Source organism: Gorilla gorilla, chromosome 2, assembly GCF_029281585.2.
Source record: "Gorilla gorilla gorilla isolate KB3781 chromosome 2, NHGRI_mGorGor1-v2.1_pri, whole genome shotgun sequence".
Classification (NCBI taxonomy): domain Eukaryota; kingdom Metazoa; phylum Chordata; class Mammalia; order Primates; family Hominidae; genus Gorilla; species Gorilla gorilla.
In genome coordinates, this window is record NC_086017.1 from 14,359,126 (window position 1) to 14,379,512 (window position 20,387).

Genomic DNA, 20,387 nt, shown 5'->3' on the forward strand with positions numbered 1-20,387 from the left:
AATAGACCTGCCAATAACTATTTTAAAATATAAACAGATAACTGTTTGTTTTGCTCAAAGGGCACATTGAGGATTCAGAGCTCATGACTCAGGATGGCTATTTTTCTTAGAGGAATGATTTAGACAAGTTGAATTGAATAGCTCCTAGGCCATTGACATTTATTCAATTTTGTCTTTAACATTTGTTTACTTTTTGAACCTGTAAAACAGGGGTGTCCAATCTTTTGGCTTCCCTAGAAGAAGAATTAGAAGAAGAATTGTCTTAGGCCACACAGAAAATACACTAACAACAGCTTATGAGCTTAAATAAATAAATAAATAAATGCAAAAAAAAAATCTCATGATGTTTTAAGAAAGTTTACAGATTTGCGTTGGGCTGCATTCAAAGCCATCCTGGGCCGTGGGTTGGACAAGCCTGCTGTAAAAGACTGGAATTTAGATACAGCTCATCAAAATATCTTGCTATTCTAAAAGTAATTCTCAATTTCTATTTTTTCTAAGAAAAATTATTAGACAGTAATGTTAAGTTGCAGCAAGTAGGTTTGCATTTTGGATAGTAATAGTCCCAATTTTATTAAAAGGTTGGCTTATGATAACCATAGATTTCTTAATTTTAATTTTATTTATTTTGTTTGCACATACTATTTTACTGATAGTATGTGCAAAAAGATAGTGAGTGAAGCAGTTGGACTAATTGTTTACACTAAGATTACTTAGGAAGGACTATCTGGCATGTTTATATTACATTCAGCAAATTGTTTATAGTAGGGATCATTTAAATATGCATTACCAATATCTCAGGTTTTAGATTTGCCAGCCCTGTATGTTGAGATTTTCCAGGATCTTATAATTGCACCGGCTAGTGGTTCTCCCTTGAATAAACTGCAAGACTTTGCACTTAGCTAAAAATGACTCACCTTTGAAGGTGGTACGCTTTCATTAAAAAAAAAATAATTAAGTGCGTGCAGTGCACTGTGCACCATGCTAAGCACTGGAGATAGTGTTGAGTGAGACAAATGTAGTCTCTGCCCCCATAGAACTTACATTCTAGTGGAGTGAGACAGACACCAAGAAGCAAACAATACGTAATGAACAAGATCACATCAGAGTGATAAACACTGGAAAGAATATAAAATAAGGAGGATGTGATGCAGCATGACTGGGGGTAGGATGGGTGGGCCAGCACTAGATAGGGCAGTTAGGGAAATCTTCTGGAGGAGGTAACATAGAGGTTGACACTTACAAGTTTAGGAAGAGCTGGCCACATGTATCTTTGGGGACACAGTATGCTAGCATCAGGAACACCAAGGGTAAAAGCTATGATGTAGGTACGTGCCGTGTTGGAGAAACGGTAAGAAAGCTGAACAGCAGGGATCCAATTGGTGTGTCTTGGCCCATGCACACCTCAGGGAGTAGTCAGCACCATGTAAAAATTAATTTGTTGGCTGGGTGTCACACCTGTAATCCCAGCACTTCAAAAGGCCAAGGCAGGAGGATTGCTTGAGCCCAGGAGTTCAAGACCAGCCTGGGCAACATAGGGACACCCTACGTCTACAAAGAAAAAAAAAATTAGCTGGGCATGGTGATGCACACCTGTGGTCCCAGCTACTCAGGAGGCTAAGGTAGGAGGATTTCTTGAGCCTGGGAGATCGAGGTTGCAGTGAGCTGGGATCATACCACTGCACTCCAGCCTGGGTGACAGAATGAGACCCTGTCTCAAAAAAAAAAAAAAAAAAAAAAAAGCAATTTGTCCTCTCTGTATGCATATTGAGAATTATTACATAAGTTGGGTTTTTATTAGCCACATGAAGTTTGGGTGATAAGAATTTGATTTCCTACGAAATTGCAGAGTACGTGTTTCTGGTACCCTGAGTTGTGTTGATGTTCAGTACTCCCTTTACTCTCTCTTTGGCTTCAAGATTGAACGGTGCTAGATTTTTTCATGCGGATATTTTTGAGTACCTGTGACTCCACAGACCAGTGTGCTTGTGTGCAGGATTTGGTGGGTTCATGGTTGTTTATTAAACAAAACTAATCATATATAGAGGTTTTATTCATTTGCTAGGGTTGCTGCAACAAAGTACCACAAGCTGAATGGCTTGAACGACAGAAATTTATTGTCTCACCTAAATCAAAGTGTTAGCTGAGTTGATTTCTTTTCTTTTTTTTTTTGAGACGGAATCTCACTGTGTCACCCAGACTGGAGTGTAGTGGCGTGATCTTGGCTCACTGCAACCTCCACCTCCGGGGTTCAAGCGATCCTCTTGCCTCAGCCTCCTGAGTAGCTGGGATTACAGGTGTGTGCCACCACGCCCGGCTAATTTTTGAATTTTTGTAGAGACGGGGTTTCACCATGTTGGTCAGGCTGGTCTCGAGCTCCTGACCTCAGCCGATCCACCGCCTTGGCCTCCCAAAGTGCTGGGATTACAGGCGTGAGCCACCGCACCCGGCCGGGATTGGTTCCTTCTGAAGGCATAGGAAGAAATCCATTATGCCTCTTGCCTGGCTTCTGGTGGTTGGCGGGCAGTCTTTGGTGTTCCTTGGCTCTGCTGTATTTCTTCTGCCTTCATGTTTGTGTGTGTTATTTGTACAGGTGTGGCCTTCTCCAAATTTACCCTTTTTGTAAGAATCTAAGTCATGTTGGAATAGGTCCCACCCCACTCCAGTATGACCTCATCTTAACTAATGACAACTGTAATGAACAAATTACCAAATGAGTCACGTTCTGCATGTTTTTGTCCTCCTGAAATTCCTATGTTGAAACCTGATAACCAAGGTAGTGTTAGGAGCTGGGTACTTTGAGAGGTGATTGGGATTAGTGCCAACTTGTTCCTCCCACCATGGGAGGACACAGCAAGAAGGTGCCATCTGTGAACCAGGGCCCTCACCTGACTCTGAATCTGCTGGCATCTTGATCTTGGAATTCCAGGCCTTTAGAACTCTGAGAAATACATTTCTGTTGTTTATGGGCCACTTAATTTATGATATTTTTTTAAACTGCCTGAACTGTCTAAGACACTTTCTGAGCTACTGAGGGTTAGGACTTCAACACAGGAGTTTAAAAAAGGGGTTTTCCAGCGCTAGACAAATTCTAAAAGAGCTGTAACACTCAGCATAGGAATTTTACAATGGGGACACAGTTCAGCTCATAAAAGAGGTGCATATAATTTGGCTAAATTCATTGTCTCTCACAAATGAAAATACGGACAATACCTGCAAACATTTTGAAGCTGTTTAACCCATTTTTTGCTCAGACACCTGGAAGCCACGGCCCCTTTTTTATTTAATAACATCTGGTGTGTACTGAGCATTGGTAGGCTCCTCTGTGATAAGACCTTGAATGTGTCACCTTGTTGATTCCTCATAAGCACCCTCTGGAGTTTGTTCTGTGAGCAGCCTCACTTGACAGTTGAGGGAACTGAGGCTTAGTTCCAGAAAGAACCTTCAGCTCATCACCGCAGCCCTAGTTTCAGCATTATTTTTCTTACTGCTAGAGTTGATAGAATAGTCACAACCACTAGCACTGGAGCCTGCCCTAGCCACTAATAGCACCTCCACGTAAAAGGTTTCTCATTGTGAGGTTAGTTTCTTATCTTCCTAATTCTACCACCTGGTCCATTCAATGCCTCCCTTGTTCTTTATCCCTGAAAGAGCTTATGTAATATGCAGCAGTACTGAGAAGATTAATTAGTTAATACTTGTGAAGCACTTTGAGGATGAAAAGCTCATGGACACTTAAAGTTAAATTAAATTTTGCCTCCTGGTGCCAAGAAATAAACAGTCTTTCTCCTTCCTGGTTGGGGTCAGCATCTCCCCTTGGCCCGCAGGAGAGTGTGTTCCCACAGAGAGCAGGCTGTATTGATTGTCTCCCCAAGACGAAGGTCGGAATGGCTACTAATTCTCTTTTGAACTAGATTGGATTCTGCAAACAATTGAACAGCTGACTCTATGCTAAGTGGAAATGTGATTGATATTGAAACAGAATTAAAATTTCAACTTCTAGGGAATTAAATTGAGTGCAACTTCAGAAATTTGGAGATGAATGTCCAAGTGGTTTGAAAAGCGATTTTCATGTTCCACTAAGTATATTAATATCAAAAGCGATATTGATGTTTGAGAACATTGGGCTGCAGTTGTTTCCTTGTCCTTTTCATTTATTGCCATTTTGACCTAAGGTTTGTGCCAGAAGTTCAGCTTCACTCCTAATGAATCTGAGTGGCGTAATGCTGGCCCCGTCTTGCCCATTGCTTTTCCTGGTAGCCAAATCCCTGTACAACGAGCTGTAACATATCCTCAAATGAACTGCATAAAAGTATGTTGGAGATGGAGAGGAGATCTATAAATTCAGAGGACAAATAAATCAAAAAGTCAATGACTTGTAAGAATTCATAAGCCAAATTCAGAGCCAATTTGGAAACTGAACCTCAGATTTTTCCAAGGCTGTATTCATTCCTTCCCCTGTTGGATAGATCTTCTAAGAGCCACCCTAACTTGTGAGTCTGATAATTGCTTTTCAGATGGACAGTTACCTTAATGAACTCTGACTTTATGTATGAGTAGTAGTTTGTTGCACAGGAGTTGTTTTCCCAGAAGGTATTGACCTTTATTCCAGTCTCTACTATGAGCAAACCTCTATCTGTTGAATCAGCTCCTGGAACCTCAGCTCTGAATAAATAAAGAGCTTAAAGGTAAGGAATAGGTGGGTCAGTTCAGCCAAGTAAGGCCAGATAGAATTAGAGTTCAGAGCCAGGTCAGAGTTGAGAGTGGGGAGGAATAGCCAGGACTATTTGGCCCAGGATGCCTGAATGGGGACACACGCACGCACACACACACACACACACACACTGAAACACTCTGCAAAGATTGAGGTGTTTCCCAGGTTCCTAACCTCCTGAATGCAATGCAGATTCTTTCCTCCACCTTCTCTTCTTTGTTCCCATACAACTCTGGCCTGTAATCAGCCCAACCTGGGCCTGGGCCTTGGCCACTACTAGATATTCTGTTGGCACCAAGAGTAGTCAGGACCAGTTTTCCCTCTCTTAATTTCCTCCTCAGGAGAGTTGAGTGTTTATCATATTCTCTTCTTTTCCTCTCTCTTTCTCTGTTCAGCTTAGGCAATCTTCCGTTCCACAGTCTTTCTCCTAGGTGTGTGTCTTGAGAGGTAATGCAATGTAGGTTAAGACTGCCTGAGTTGAATCCTGGCAGTGCCACTTATGACTTGTATGAACTCAAGAAAGACATTTAATCTCTTTACCTCAGTTTCCCCATCTGTAAAATGGGGATAATAATACCTATTTCAGTGGAATGTTGTGAGAGTTAAACAAGTTGATATGTGGAAAGCTCGTAGGGTGTGGTCTGTAATGTGTTCGATTAGCATTAATTGAAGAGAAGTGGAGTCTCCCCTTCAGTTCTTACCTGGGTAACACTGGACAATTTCATACTTTGTTGTCACTATTTTTCTTTAGCTCTTACTCTGTTTTATCCATTCCTGTAGCACTAGTGTTCAGGAGAAAAGACGTGATTGCTAATAGAGTAATACCTTGTTGAATCTGTGTAATGTTCCAGGTTGGAGGGGGAAGATAAAGCCTAAGAAGACCAAGTCCTTTTTTCTTGCAACTTTAAATTGTTGTAGGAAAGGAGACATGTTGATAATGGTTTGCAGTATAACATAGAACATGCTAGACTCCAAGTCCAAACTGAGATTAGAGATAGGCGAATGAAGATGATAGTCAACCATGTGCAGTGGGCTTGGGGGCTGGGGTGGGTCATGGAGGGCTTTATAGAGGAGGTGACACTTGAGCTAGTTTTTTTTTGGTTTGTTTTTTGAGACAGGGTCTTACTCTGCCATCCAGGCTGGAGTGCGTGGTGCCATCTTGGCTCACTGCAACCTCCTCCTGGGCTCAAGTGATCCTCCCACCTCAGCCTCACGAGTAGCTGGGACTACAGGCATGCGTCACCACACCCAGCTAATTTTTTTGTACTTTTAGTAGAGATGGGATTTCACCATGTTGTCCAGGCTAGTCTTGAATTCCTGAGCTCAAGCGATCCACCTGCCCTGGACTTCCACAGTGTGGGGGTTACAGGTGTGAACCACCGTGCCCCGCCTTGAGCTAGTTCTTCAAGGTGTGAGAGGTTCAATGATAGACACTATCAACACTCCCAGTAAGTCAAATAATTAAGGTGAGAGTGCTGCTCAATAGATTTATCAGGTATTTATCAGGTATGTGGTCACTGATTTGAAATCTATGCCAAAGTCGGTGCAGTGGGGTGGGGATGGGGGAGCCTGAAGGCGCAGACCTGAGAAGAGAAGGAGATTAAGAGTCTGTGATTTTTACATAGTTGGGCCCTGGAGGCCAGGGTCATTACATAGAGTTTGTGTTAAAACTTTCTGGTAGCTAGTGATGTTGTTGTGGAGAACCTCAGAAGACAAAATTAAAAACTTTGATGTGAACTGAGACAAAGTAAAAACTAGGCATACTCTACTGCTGAGATCCTTACTGTCTTTTAGGACCGCATGCTTTCATCTTTTTCTATTTTAACTTCTCTTTTATTCTTCTCCCCTTTGCTCACTCCACAGAGCTTTGCTGAACACCTATTATGTGCCAGATGCAGGGGATCCCAAGTTGGGTTAAGGCATTATTTCTTCCCTGGAGCTAACCTCACCCAAAAGGGGAAGATAGTTGTGTGAAGAACTAATGGACAGTGTGAAGTGTGGCTGGTAATATAGGGAGCTGTGTGGGAGGAGGAGGTATGTCTGGGCTAAGAAGGCAGGGATGGCTTCAAGATCTTGAAGGTTGCCACATGGATAGATAGTGACCAGGTAGACAGAGGCACTCCAGCAAAGGTAACGCAGCCTGCAAAATCAAGGAGATATGGAAGTCCATAGTTTGAGTAAGGAATGAGCCATGTTGTGTGGCTGGAATAGAGGGAGCCAGGTGTCAGGCGGATATGGTTCCAGATGAGGCTGAAAATGTTGATGGGGGCTCTATGAGTATATTAGGCTTTTCTTGCATTGCTATAAAGAAATACCTCTGAGACTGGGCAATTTATAAAGAAAAGAGGTTTAATTGGCTCACAGTTCTGCAGTCTGTATAAGCATGGTGCTGGCTTGTGCTTAGCTTTTGGGGAGGCCTCAGGGAACTTTTAGCCATGGTGGAAGGTATGTCACATGGCAAAAGCAGGAGCAAGAGAAGAATGGGGAGGGGGTCACACGCTCTTAAACGACCAGATCTCTAGAGAACTCACTCCATCCATCACCTCCCACCAGGCCCCACCCCTCACACTGAGGATCACATTTCAGCATGAGATTTGGGTGGAGACAAATATCCAAACTCTATGAATGGGGCAGGTTCTTTTATGCTCTCTTCAAGGCACATGGACTTTTATCTTGTAGAATCCAGGGGGATCCCATGAAAGTTTTTAAGCTGGAAAGTGACATCATTAAATTTGCCTTATTTTTATTTTAAAGAAAGTTAATTTTGGTGACAGTGTGGAAGATGTGTTTCCTTATATTTGGCCGTATAAAATATAAAATTTGATTTTTAAAACATTTTAAAATACTTTCTAGTATTCTAACATTATAACAGTATGTTTAGATTTATAAACAAAGGACATTTTATGTTTTTATAAGTCAACTCATTTTTATGACTACGTTTTCAATGGAAAAATGAATATTGAGTGTCAACAAACGAAACGTTGTGTGACAAGCTTGTGCATTGCTGATCCTCTGTGTTGGCCTCATCCATAAACTAAAGGCTCTTAAACTCAAATCTCTGATGCCTTTTAGAAATGCCTTTTACTTTCTTTTTGTGTAGTAAGAGGGATCATGGAACCTATGATCTAAAAACTGGGAAGCAATGATGCCATGTGTTTGCAAGCATAGGTAACACAGCTGTTTTAGAGATGTCTTTAAAAGGGTACATGAGTGTTTTGATATTTGAGAACAGATCTTCCAGCTTGTCATGGGAGTTGCATAGTTTTAGAAATCAGTCCTTAACCTTAAATTTTGTTCACATTGAACTCTAGAATAGCAGTGGTTTTTGAAGACCAGTTGTTGAATGCATTTATGCATAGTTAATTTTTTTGAATGGCTATTAAAGACCTAAGACAATTATATTCAGGTTTCAAGGAAAGAACTTCTTGTGGGAGTTTAACATTTTGAAATTGTTGGTTGGTGGAGGGCTGGTATTTACTGATATTCTTGAGTTAATGAGTCCCAACTATAATAGCCACAATTGTGCTGCCCTTCACTTTGGAGAATTGCATATTTTTACACTCATACTTTGAGGCTTACTATTTCAGTATAGAAAACAAATATAGTTGCTGAAAGAAAATGATTAGATTTCAAACTTTATCTGAGGCAAATGTGAGGTCATCAATTAGACTTCTTTCAAACTTCTTAAGTTCCCGAGCCTCATGATATTATCAAATTAAAAGGACAGACTATTGAAATGTTAATTTCAGTTCATCATGAATGTCTGCACTTCTCATAAAATAGCCATTTCTGTGTTAAAAATTTCTTATAATCTGTGAATAGCATTTAAGAAAGCAATGTGAATGTGAGTGTATTTAAAATCATCCTCTAAGTAATACTTTTGGAAGCCAGTGTACAGTCTGACCTAACAATTACAAGTAGACCATGTAACCACTCACTGAAGATGAATGATGTTTTTATGCTACAAGAATTAAAGACTGTTTCTTAAAAGAAGACAAGAGACTGCTTTTTTAGTTTTTAACCACCTGTACAGCAAATCATGAATAGGAGAATCTGAATGCCTGTTAGCCTTCTGTATTATTTTGCTTATTTATATATTTATTTTACAATAATCCTTAAAATGATATTTAATTCTACAGTAGCTGTGGATAGATCAACCACATTCTGTATAATCTAGATGTTTCTTAAAGCTCCCTTTTCTTGCCCTATCAATTACTTTCCGTCCATATTTGGCCATTTTGGGGAGCCAAGTTGCCCCCACGTATCAGTGGTGATAACTGGATAAGAAGAAAGTTGATCAAATCCAAGTGTGTTTTTATATATGATGCATCAGTTATCTTTGACACATAGCAGTTCCAAAACCTCAGGCAGACACAACAAGAAGTGTTTTTTTGCACATGTGTCTGCGGTCACAGAGGTTCTGCTGATCTTGGGTGAGCTTACCCATGTGCCTGAGGGTTGGCTTGCTGTTGGACAGAGTGAGGTGACTGAATGACTTGGCTCTGCTCCATCTGTCTCTCATTCTCCAGCAGTTGTGGTAATGACAGCAGCTCTAGAGAACTAGCCCAGTGCACAAGTCCGTGAAGCCTTTGTTTGTGTCATATCTGCTGACCAAAGCATGTCTCTTTGGGCTGAGTCCAAAGTCAAGGGGCAGAGCTGGCCTGCCCACCTATGGTAAATTGGCATTACAAAGTTTCATGTCAGAGGGCATGGATACAAGGAGGAGTGAAGAGCTGAGACTAAATGATGCAGTTCACTACATAAGATTTAGAATTTTTATTGATAACACGTAATTTCACTTCTTTTTCTTTTTTTCTCTTCTCTTCTCTTCCCTTTTTTTGTTTTCTTTCTTTGGAAAGGGTCTTGCTCTGTCACCCAAGCTGGAGTGCAGTGGCATGATCACAGCTAACTGTAGCCTTGACCTCTGGGGCTCAAGCAATCCTCCCATCAGTCTCCCGAGTGGCTGGGACTACAGGCACATGTTACCACGCCTGGTTTAAGTTTTTAAAATTTTATGTAGAGTTGCTACATTGCCCAGGCTGGTCTCGAACTCCTGGGCTCAAGCAGTCCTCCTGCCTGGGCCTCCTAAAGTGCTGGGATTATAGGTGTGAGCCACCACACCTGGCCTGATTTCACTTCTTACCTACCACACATGTTGTCTCCCTTCTTTAGGCCTTCATCAGGGAATATTTGGGGGTAAAGAACAGAAACCCACTCGAGTTGCTTGAAGATTACCATAAACAGAACAGGGAAGCTCACAGGCCTATAAAAATAGGAAACCTAGAATGGGCAGGTCTCACCAGAACTGGGACTGCTAGATGTTAGACTTTGAGACCCTTCTTTCATCTCTGCTCCTCTCTGTTTCTCCCCCTCTGACCCCCTCCCCACTCTTATGACCCTTTGTGGCCACATCAATTTTAATTTTATGCAGTTTTGTGGCTCGAGCACCTACTGTGAATTTAGGGATATGAATTAGACCTCACTGTCTGAGTCTAATTCATATCCCTAAATCCTAGCTCATGGATTAGTTATTCCTAAGTCTACTCGTGAGTCTCCTAGGGCTGAGTGCTCAGTCTTCATCTCTTTCTTTACTTTGCTTATTGAGCTGGTCCAGTCCTATGACTTGAAATGCTGTCTTGATGCTGATGACTCATAAGTTTCTGTCTTCAGCCTAGACTTCTCCCTTGAACTCCAGATTCACATATACTACATCCTACTCCACATGTCCATTTGGATGTATCTCATGGGCATCTCCAACTTACACCCAGCATAGACCACTTGATTTCCTCCTCATAATTTGCCTCTCCCAGTCTTTTCTCAGTAAATGGCAATTTCAGTTTTCCAGTTATTTAAACATCGGAATCAAATCCTTGGTTAAATATTCATACTTTAAAATTATATGCATATATTATAGTTCTAATTTAGTATATATATTATAAAAGAAAGCAAATTTGAAAGCTTCATGTGACACTGATTAAGTAAAATAGATCTTTAATGTCTTGCTAATTAGGATGCTTCATATTTTTATTTACTAATATCACAAGCATAATAGATAATGTGAGTTTCGTTTTTTAAAAATTGTGGTAAAAACAGGTAATACAAAATTTACCATTTTAACCATTTTTAAGTGTAAAGTTCAGGAGTGTTAGGCATCGTCACATTGCTGTGAGACAGATCTCCAGAGCTTTTTCATCTTGCACATCTGAAGTTCTGTTCGCATTAAACAATAAGTCCCCTTTTCCTGCTCTTCCCAGCCGCTAGTAACTACCATTCTACCTTCTGGTGTCTATGAATTTGACTACTTTAGATACCTCATATAACTGGAGTCATATTGTATTTGTGTTTTTGTGACTGGCTTATTTCCCATAGCAGAATGTCTTAATAGTTCATCAGTGTTGTAGCATGTAACATGATTTCCTTCCTTTTTAAGGTGAAATAATACTCCACTGTATGTGTACACCATGTTTGGTTTATCCATTCATTTATCACTGGGCATCTGGGTTGCCTCTACCTTTTGACGACTGGGATTAGTGCTGCTATGACCATGGATGTGCAAATCTCTTTGAGACCCTGCTTTTAATTTCTTTGGCTACATACCAGAACTGGAATTACTAGATTATATAGTAGCTCTACTTTTGATTTTTTGAGGAAACTCCATACTGTTTTCCATTACAGTTGTTTCGTTTTATAATCTTGCCAACAGTGTACAAGGGTTCTAATTTCTCCACATCTATCCAAACCTTGGAGTCTTTTTTTGGCTTCTCTATTTCATGCCCTAATCTAGTCCCTCAGTAAATCCTTTTGACTTATATTTGAAATATATCCTACATCTGACTGCTTCCCATCTATCACCGTCACCTTTTTCTGAGTCACCATTGGCTCTTGTCTGGACCATGATACTAGTCTTCTCACTGGTCTCCTGGTCGCAATCCTTGCCCCTCTACAGTCTGATCTCCATAGAACAACCAGAGTAGTAATTTAAGAATATAAGCTACATATTGTCATTCCTCTGCTTAAAACTTTCTAATGACTCCCATCACACACTGAGGATAAAATTCAAAGTTGTTTCCTTGGTTTATAATGTCTTAAAAATTCTCATTCCTTTGCTTGCCTGGCTTCAGACACACTGGTTTTTGTACTTGCCTTAAACACACTAAGATTGTCCCTGCCTCAGGGCCTTTGTCCTCGATGTTTCCTCCACCTGGATGTCTGTATTCACAGACATTTGCCCTTCACAGAGGCCTTTCCAAACAGCCTTCTCTTAAAAAGGTACTCACTGTCAACTTTTTCTATTCTCTTACCTTACTTTCTTTTTCTCTGTGCACTTGCCACTTTCTGACATCATAACGTATTTATTTGTGACTTTCTTATGGCTGTTTCCCCCAAGAGAATGTAAACACCGTGAATACAGGGATTCTATCTCAGCATCTGAAAGAATGTCTGATACTGAAAAGATGCTCAATAACTATTTGTGAAATGAGTGTGTAAAATAATATTTTGTAGCCGTGTGTTTAAGCAGCTTTGGCCATGGCGACAGAGGTGCCCCATGTACACATGGCGCCTTAGGTGGAGGTGGTTGCCCAGGAAAATGCTGTAATCTGTCTACCATTTCTAGCCAATTTCTCCAGCTAGAAATAATTTATGGGCTATTACTGTTCATGAGGTCTAAGTGGGAAAGTATAGATGCCTTATCTTCTTTTTTTTTTTTCAGCCTCTTATTGAAAAAAACAATTCAGAGATTGATGGGAATTATTTGCCTCTGCCCTTTTGGCCCCAGATCATCCTTCCTGAGTCTTGGCTGCTCCTTATTACCTGCAGTCACATTTCCTGTTGTAATGTGAGGGCAGTGCTTCGTTTGCACGATGAATGCCGGAAATGGATTTTAAAGCATTATAAAGCAAAGCCAGAAATTCCTCCTGCAGGGGAGATGGTCGGTTGACAAGTCTGTGAATTATATAATAGAATCTCCTCTTACTCTCCTTGTAAAATATACCAAAATATCAAAAAAACAATGGGCTTTTCTTCCCAGTTTGTTTGGGATCATACTGGCATCCTCCTGTATTTTGGGGCTCTGGGATTAGAATCGTGTATAACAGCTTTGTTTTCCCCCGGCTGGGTTTGTGATGAAGTTGTTCTGATGGAAACAGTCAGTTAATTCTAAAGGATCTGCACACGCTTGCCGAGCAGAGTACTTCTACCTTAAATGGTCTTCCATGCTGTGGGAGAGAGCTTCTGATGCGTCAGTCACAGTGATAATGTCATGGGATTGGAACATCAATTTTGCCTGTTCACACCGCCTCATGGCCTGGAGAAGTCTATTTCAGTCTTTCTAGTCTGTTAGAAGCAACAGTAATTAAAAGGGATCTGCAGGCTTCTGGGGTCTTTGGATAGGTAGCCAGAGGTCTATCAATTGCAAGAGATTCAAAGATGATTGCAAATGCAGTCTGAGGGACACTCCCTGAGGCACTCCTAGAGTGCAAGTGATGTTTGGCTTTTTGTACTGGATGGTGTTTACACATGCGTGTACCTTTATGAAAATTCAGGTTCTCTACTTACGATTTCTGTACTTCTCTTCAAATATGTTATATTTTAGTGAAAAAGACTTCCTTAGGAAAACAAACCAACCATAGTTTCTACCTGCAGGAAGATCTCCTGGTGGAGATACTCAAATAGAAGATCACACAGTCAACTTAGTGCCAAGATGAAGCAAAGCGTATTATGGGAGCACAAATAAAAGAGATCACACTCATCTTTGGGGGAAACCAGAGAGAAGGTTTAAATGGGATTTATCTATCATCTTTTCCTGGCTTCCTCCATATAGAATAAGGATTTATATGAGGAAACCAGAGTAAATGGGTTCAATCCTGATTCTGTGGTAGCATGCTTGGAAGTTAAAATATGCTTGGAAGATAAAATATTGCCTTAAAAAGCAGAAAATTTATTAAATATCATCACCCTCAGGGAGTTTGTTGATGATTGTCTCTCCAGACCTGTCTCACTGTTGGCATGGATAACTAGACTGATGAATGACTAAGAGCTGAAACACAAGACTGTGTATTTCTCATCAATGCGTTTTGTTATTGTGAAATATTTAATGTTATTAAGAGCTGGCAGTGACCCTGTGTTGGAGGAGGGTAGGGTGTGTTTGTGTAAGAGCAGTGAGAAAGTAATGGCTAAAAAAAGTTGATGTCTTCTTTAAAAAAAAAAAAAAATGTTGCCAGCAGCTGGATGCAGTGTCTCATGCCTGTAATCCCAGCACTTTGGGAGGCTGAGGCAGAAGCATCGCTTGAGGCCAGGAGTTCAAGACAAGCCTGGGCAATATAGTGAGACCTCATCTCTACAAAAAATAAAAAATTATCTAGGCATGGTGATGCATGCCTGTAGTCCCAGCTACTTGGGTAGTTGAGACAGGAGGATCGCTTGGGCCCAGGAGGTCAAGGCTGCAGTGAGCCATGGTCATGCCACCACACTCCAGCCTGGGTGGCAGACTGAGATGCTGTCTCAAAAAAAAAAAAAAATGAAATGTGGCTGGTGATAAGAGATTTATAGTCTAATGAGGCACAAAGTCGTTTTATTGTTTCTTTTCTTTATAATGAGTGAACAAAATCATAATAGGCAATAATTAATATAGCAAGCATTGCAAGGTGGTATAAAATGAATTTCTTTACTGTTAAGTACATTGAGCTCATAGAAGGAACTGATGAATAGGGAATGGAACTGCTGGGCGATTGGAGTTGTTAGAGTAGATAGTACCCAAATTGGTCTTTGGACAAATAGGTTGGAACCAGACCTGAATGTGCATAAGAATATCTTGGTAACAAGTTAAAAATGTAGATTCCTGGGTCCAACCCCCAGATTCTGTGGGTCTGAGGTGAGTCCTGGGGTTATGGATGTTCACAAAGAGGTTTAGGTGTAGGTGGTTCAGACAATACCATGAGAAGTGATGACTAGGAGTCTTGGCAGGGAGAGAGGGCAGGATTGGTGGAAGGCAAATGCTTGGAAGCAAAAAATGATAGCATTCAGTGAAGAGGCAGACTCATTCCTGAGACAGAAAAAGAAAATTTATCTAGAAACAATAAATATGCCAGGCAGCTCCTAGCATTGGAGGGACTGATGGCAAAACGGGTCATGGCAATGGAGCCTGTTATCCATGGAATGCTACAATCTATAGCTAATGTTTTTATTTGCAGGTGCCTTCAGAACGAAGTCAATATTCAAATGAAAATATCATTCTTGAGTAATTTGCACTTTAACATGTGGAGGCTGGAACATACCTTAAAGGTTATTTTCCTGTTCAACCCTGTCATTTAAGAGAAAGGAATGGGAGGTGGTAACTCATGAGGGATCAGCGGAGATTTGGCTGAAATTCAGAGATTTCGTGAAGGGTCATAAACACTTATTTGTTTATTCATCAAAACTTATTAAGCACCTCCTCTAAACACCCAGTCCTGGGCTAGACCCCGGGATCCTGCTGAAAAGAAGAAAATCAATACAGCCTTGCCTTTGGGAGTTGACAATCTAATGAAGGGGTCAGTTGTAGAACAAGTATGGGAATTTTTCCTACCGTGAATTGCGTTCCCCACGCTGCCAGTTATATGTGGTAGAGCTGCATTCCACAGACCCCCCTACTGAATACACTTTTATTGAAATGAGGGCCCTGGGCACATGATGTCACACGATGGCACATGACGAGCCACACGGCTCTCTGTGCAGCTGCAGTGTTTGAATGGCTTTCTAGTTGGCCCTGAGTTCTTTCATTGAATGCAATCTGCTGTGATTTATTTGGATCGTGTACAGCAGTGCTTTTTAAACTTTAATTTGCGAGGCCCTCACCCAGGGCTCTTGTTAAAAATACAGATTCTGTGGGTCTAGAATAAAAACTGAGGTGCCCTGTATTTTCACCAAACTTCCAGGGATGCTGATGTTGCCACCAGGTGAACCATGCTGACTAGTGCTAAATGTCTGGAGAGAGCAGACGTCTTTTGGGTCACTGAAGATCTCCTAAATTGAGATCAGGTTGGTTTTTGTTAGTGTTGATCAACTGATTTGTATCTTTTCAGCTTATAGTCACAAGGCCTACTATATATAGTAGCTTATAATAACAAGGGGCATTATAACTACAATAATACCTTTGCTGTTGAAATTTGTCCAGAAAAACAACTTTATGATGGAAAGTCTTGTCCTCTGTAACCTCTAATTCTTTTTTACGTCACTGAAGAAAGGATAACATTTTGGATAAAACAAAATTTCTTGACTTCGCCAACTGTCACAAAATAGAACAGACTGTAATTACAAGTGTGACAAACGTGATAAAGGAAATGAGGCTAGGGGTGTCTAGATTGGGGTCCTCTAACTGTAGTTATTTGGATAGAGGCCATATTGGTTTCTTGTTCTGCTCTCCCCCACCTCAATCTTACATTACTGCATAAGTTGGCATAGGCTGGCACAGAAAATCTTGAAAGATAGTTGCATTTCTACCTGAAGCTCATCCAGCAACCAGTGCCAGTGAAACTGTGCATTCTATACTCATCTTGAAATATTAGCCCTTCCAGCTCATAGTTTGTTTATAGCAAGCAAAAAGAGAAAAAGGATTACTTTCAGATTGCTATAACGCTTGACACCATTGGGCTTTTTAAAGGTTGTAAGTGAATAAATTGGGCTCTTGTGTAGGCATGTTTCTTTTTAAAAATGGTTTGATATGAGGTTAAAAACTAAATTATGTAAGATTCTATAGAAAACATTTTTTTTCTGCCACTTTTTTTATTTTTTGGTTTCTAGAGTGATCTTTTTCCTCTCTTTTCTTTTGAGTGACAGTATCAGAGAATGCAAAAATCATAGGAGGGAGCGGTTCGGTTTGACCTGATGGATTAATTGTGTATAGGCCTCTGCATTCAAATGAGGAGTTGTGTGTCTGACAACAAAGTTGCTATTCCAAGTTGCTTTGCCAGTGAGAATTTTTATTGTGTGTGTGTGTGCATATACATATATATAGTGTGTGTGTGTGCATATACATATATATAGTGTGTGTGTGTGTGTGCCAGTGAGAATTGTGGAGCTCATAATGTCCCACAGCCAGAAGGGGCTTTAGTGCTTAGCCTGACCAACTGGTCCTGTGTTCTGTGATGAGCTTCTTCAGTGTTTGAGTTACCATTGTTCATAGAGCCACGTGCTAAGTGCTCCTCCAACCAGCGTTTGTGTATGAGATTTAAACGTGGTTGGCGCACTCATGATTGCCATACTGAGTTTCCAAGGAACAATGAAGGAGTGCTAGATGACTGCACTGAAAGTTGTTCTTATTGTTGATTTTTAATTTATTTTAGGTTTTATCTTGTGTGAACACACAGCCCTTACACTGGTCCATGTAGACATATAGCAAATGAAGTAAACAGTGAGCTTCACATTGTCATTGAGAGAGGGGGACCCACAGGATCAAGGCATCTTTTATTTTTTTATCTTGTCATTCTGAGGCTTCCAAAATACTGAGTAGAACAAAAATTCCATTGACCCATGTGATATTGCTGATTTTGCTCCCTGGCGAGGCTGTTGTGACCTGAACATTCTGATACAAAGAAGCACCATTTGGGTATTGACTTAACGTAGTAGGCTCAGGGTCACCTTACCTGGGTCTCAGTTCCGGCCCCATAGTTCATCAGCTGTGTGACATTGAGAAGATGACTTAACCTCTTCCAGCTGCAATTTCTTCTTCTAAAAGATGTGTTGTTGTGATGATGGAACGATATTGTCCAGTACATGCAAAGTACCTAGAACGTTGTTACTGCTACATTGTAGCAATACGACTGAGCATTTGCTGATCCCTGTAAATATTAGTTATGTAATTTTGATGATAATTTCTTATTAATATCAATAAATATTTCTAAATACTTGTTACTGAATGGCTGAATATGTATATATGTATAACATATATTATACAGCTTAAACATTGAAAATAATAGATTAGAGGAAGTATGATATAGATTCTGTAACCTGATCAAGAGCTATCTTCATGGAAATTAATTTTCTACCTGCAGGTTAAATAACTCTGAAATTGGTTTCTGGCTTTGCTTAGAGAAAGGAAATATTGGTTAATCAATCACAAGTTGAGTGTATCCATCTTTGGTGGTTTCCCTTTAAACAAAAAAGCCTATTACGGATCTTGCTTCCTTTCCGTAGGAAAGTTCATTTTAGAAAGTGTATTGAGTCAGGGTTTTTGTTTATTTTAATGATAGAGAATTGAAAATTGGCATTATCAGATGGCATGATGGGTTCTTTCTGGTGCTCTTGGAATCAGGGTTAGACAGAGACTTTGTGGGACTGTTCTCCTTCATTGCATTTTCTTTATAGTTCCATCCCCCAAAGATTCCAGGCATATTATATCTGTATTGCACAATTAGATCTAACTGTATTTTGAATGTTAAATTCAGCCTTAAAAAAAACCTTTATTAGCCAGGTGCGGTGGCTCACGCCTGTAATCCCAGCACTTTGGGAGGGCAAGACGGGTGGATCACGAGGTCAGGAGATCGAGACCATCCTGGCTAACACGGTGAAACCCCGTCTCTACTAAAAATACAAAAAATTAGCTGGGCGTAGTGGCAGGAGCCTGTAGTCCCAGCTACCCGGGAGGCTGAGGCAGGAGAATGGCGTGAACCCGGGAGGCGGAGCTTGCAGTGAGCCGAGATCGCGCCACTGCACTCCATCCTGGGCGACAGAGCCAGACTCCGTCTCAAAAAAAAAAAAACCAAAAAACCTTTATTATTATTTTTTAAAGCATATATGGTTCATGTGCCCTTGATGGGAGGGTATTAACATGAAGTATTCAGGAGTGAGGAGGAAGGTTAAGTTTTAGGTTCGATAAGGATTGTCTGGCTTTTGGTTCAAACAAGTGGTTTTTAACTCATCCAGCCATTCCTTATGACCCACATTACCCTCTCAAAGTGGGGGCAGGACAGGAGAACCCCACAGATCCCCCACATTTTGTTTTGTAAGAACTGCCAAGCCAATTGTTCAAATTAGCCTAGTCATCTAATCTCCTAATGTCCCTGGCAGGAGAACAAGTGTTACGGGGAGGTGACAGATGAACAGCAGAGAGCTTGCTGTGCCTGTGTCCTGCAGCTCACTGGTAAAGCATGTCAAGGATGTGGCCTTTGCCTTGCCGTCCCAGGTGTTGTTCATAGTCCTCCACTACTGTCCTTACCCCCAACCTCTTGCAGGGCCAGAATTTCTGTTGCTGAGCCCGTTACAACAGATCCTCAGTGAGCAAGCCGCACGGGCTGTACTGAGCATGCCTAGTCCTTCTCCCAAACCTGCCAGTCACTGAATGGGGCCGCCTCTTGGGGAAGAGGGATACAGTGGGCACATAGGGTGAGTGGCGCCCTTGAGCAGATTCCGACAGTAAGAGTAACGTCAGGCAGGAGGAGTGAACGTTTCCATCTCGGAGCAGCCAATATTTCTTCTGTAAATACCAATCACGTTAGGCGCCAGAGCAGTTAACTAACCTCTCTACCTCTGAACTCCATAACTCATAAGACTTAATTGTGTTGACCTGGGATATAAACCTATCCCGACTCCTCCACAAACCAAACTCAAACGTTTCAGAAACTTAAAATACCACTTGTTTCACGTACTGATAAAAAATTCCAAGTAATTCCCCCAAGGATCATTTAGAAGGTTCCCAAATCCACACTGACAGCCCAGCCACCTTGGAGAGTGTTTTCGCCGAGGCAGCATCAGCAGGGTAGAGGAGGGCCAGGCAAGCTCAGCACCTTATGTGCTACAGAGAGGCCCATGTGAGTCTTGTCCTCTTCAGAAGGCGGTCTGCATGATGAAACACATCTACAGTGATGCTGTGGTGCCATGCTAGTCTCTGTCCTGAGCTTCACTCCCTGGTGTAGGGTTAAAAACTCCCAGGAAAGGCTTCTTTGTTCTTCCCAGACCAGTATGGTGTATGGTGGCTGCTTTTACATCAGTTTTAGGTGGGTTGCCATATTCTCCATGAGGCTCTTTTAGGAATATTTGGGATGGTAGTGGTAATCTATATTGGGAGCCATCTCAACTCAGTATTAAATGAGTCTGGGACAACAAGCAACACCCACTCCATTACAAGTTTTATATGAAGCAAACATCTATTTTTGCTTTGTGCAGACTCCACTGTATAAAGTGCTAAAAATAACCAAATGCTCAGAAACCATTTGTGATGCAAAAATGACTGTAGGGGGAACCGTGTTGTTTTCTGCCCTGGTTATAACTAAATAGTGTACGGCAGGAATTGTGCCCAAGAACTAGTTTTGCAAGGTCATTCTGAGGCTTTTCTGGTGTTGGAGGGACCTACAGTTGTCCCTGTGGACTCAAGATGTCATCTTGCCCACACAAACTGTTAAAATAATTTAGACAGGCTTTTTTCTTTTTTATTGCTTAAAAGAAATAGTCTGTTTGGGTCTTGAAGATTTTGTGAGTTTTTTTTTTTTTTAGGATTTTTTTTTTTAAAAGGAAAATGGAAATAAACAGATCACAGGTTAGGGTAACCAGAAGACAGGGTTGTTACGCCTTTTAAAATTTTAGCACATTTCCTAATGCTGCTGTCATTTCTTAAGTCATGCTATGTGTGAGACTTGAATACTCAGTGCTCCCGTACTGGCCTCAGTGTTGTTACCAAGAAGTGCATTTACCAGTCTTATCA

General features: G+C 41.0%; 1 protein-coding gene and 1 pseudogene across 1 annotated transcript in view; one reads left to right on the forward strand and one right to left on the reverse strand.

The window, feature by feature from the left end:
* Nucleotides 1-20,387, forward strand: part of ITPR1 (inositol 1,4,5-trisphosphate receptor type 1) — a 354,018-nt gene that overhangs the window by 68,396 nt on the left and 265,235 nt on the right. The gene's annotated exons all lie outside the window — the stretch shown is intronic.
* Nucleotides 3,066-3,111, reverse strand: LOC115934174 (uncharacterized; annotated as a pseudogene).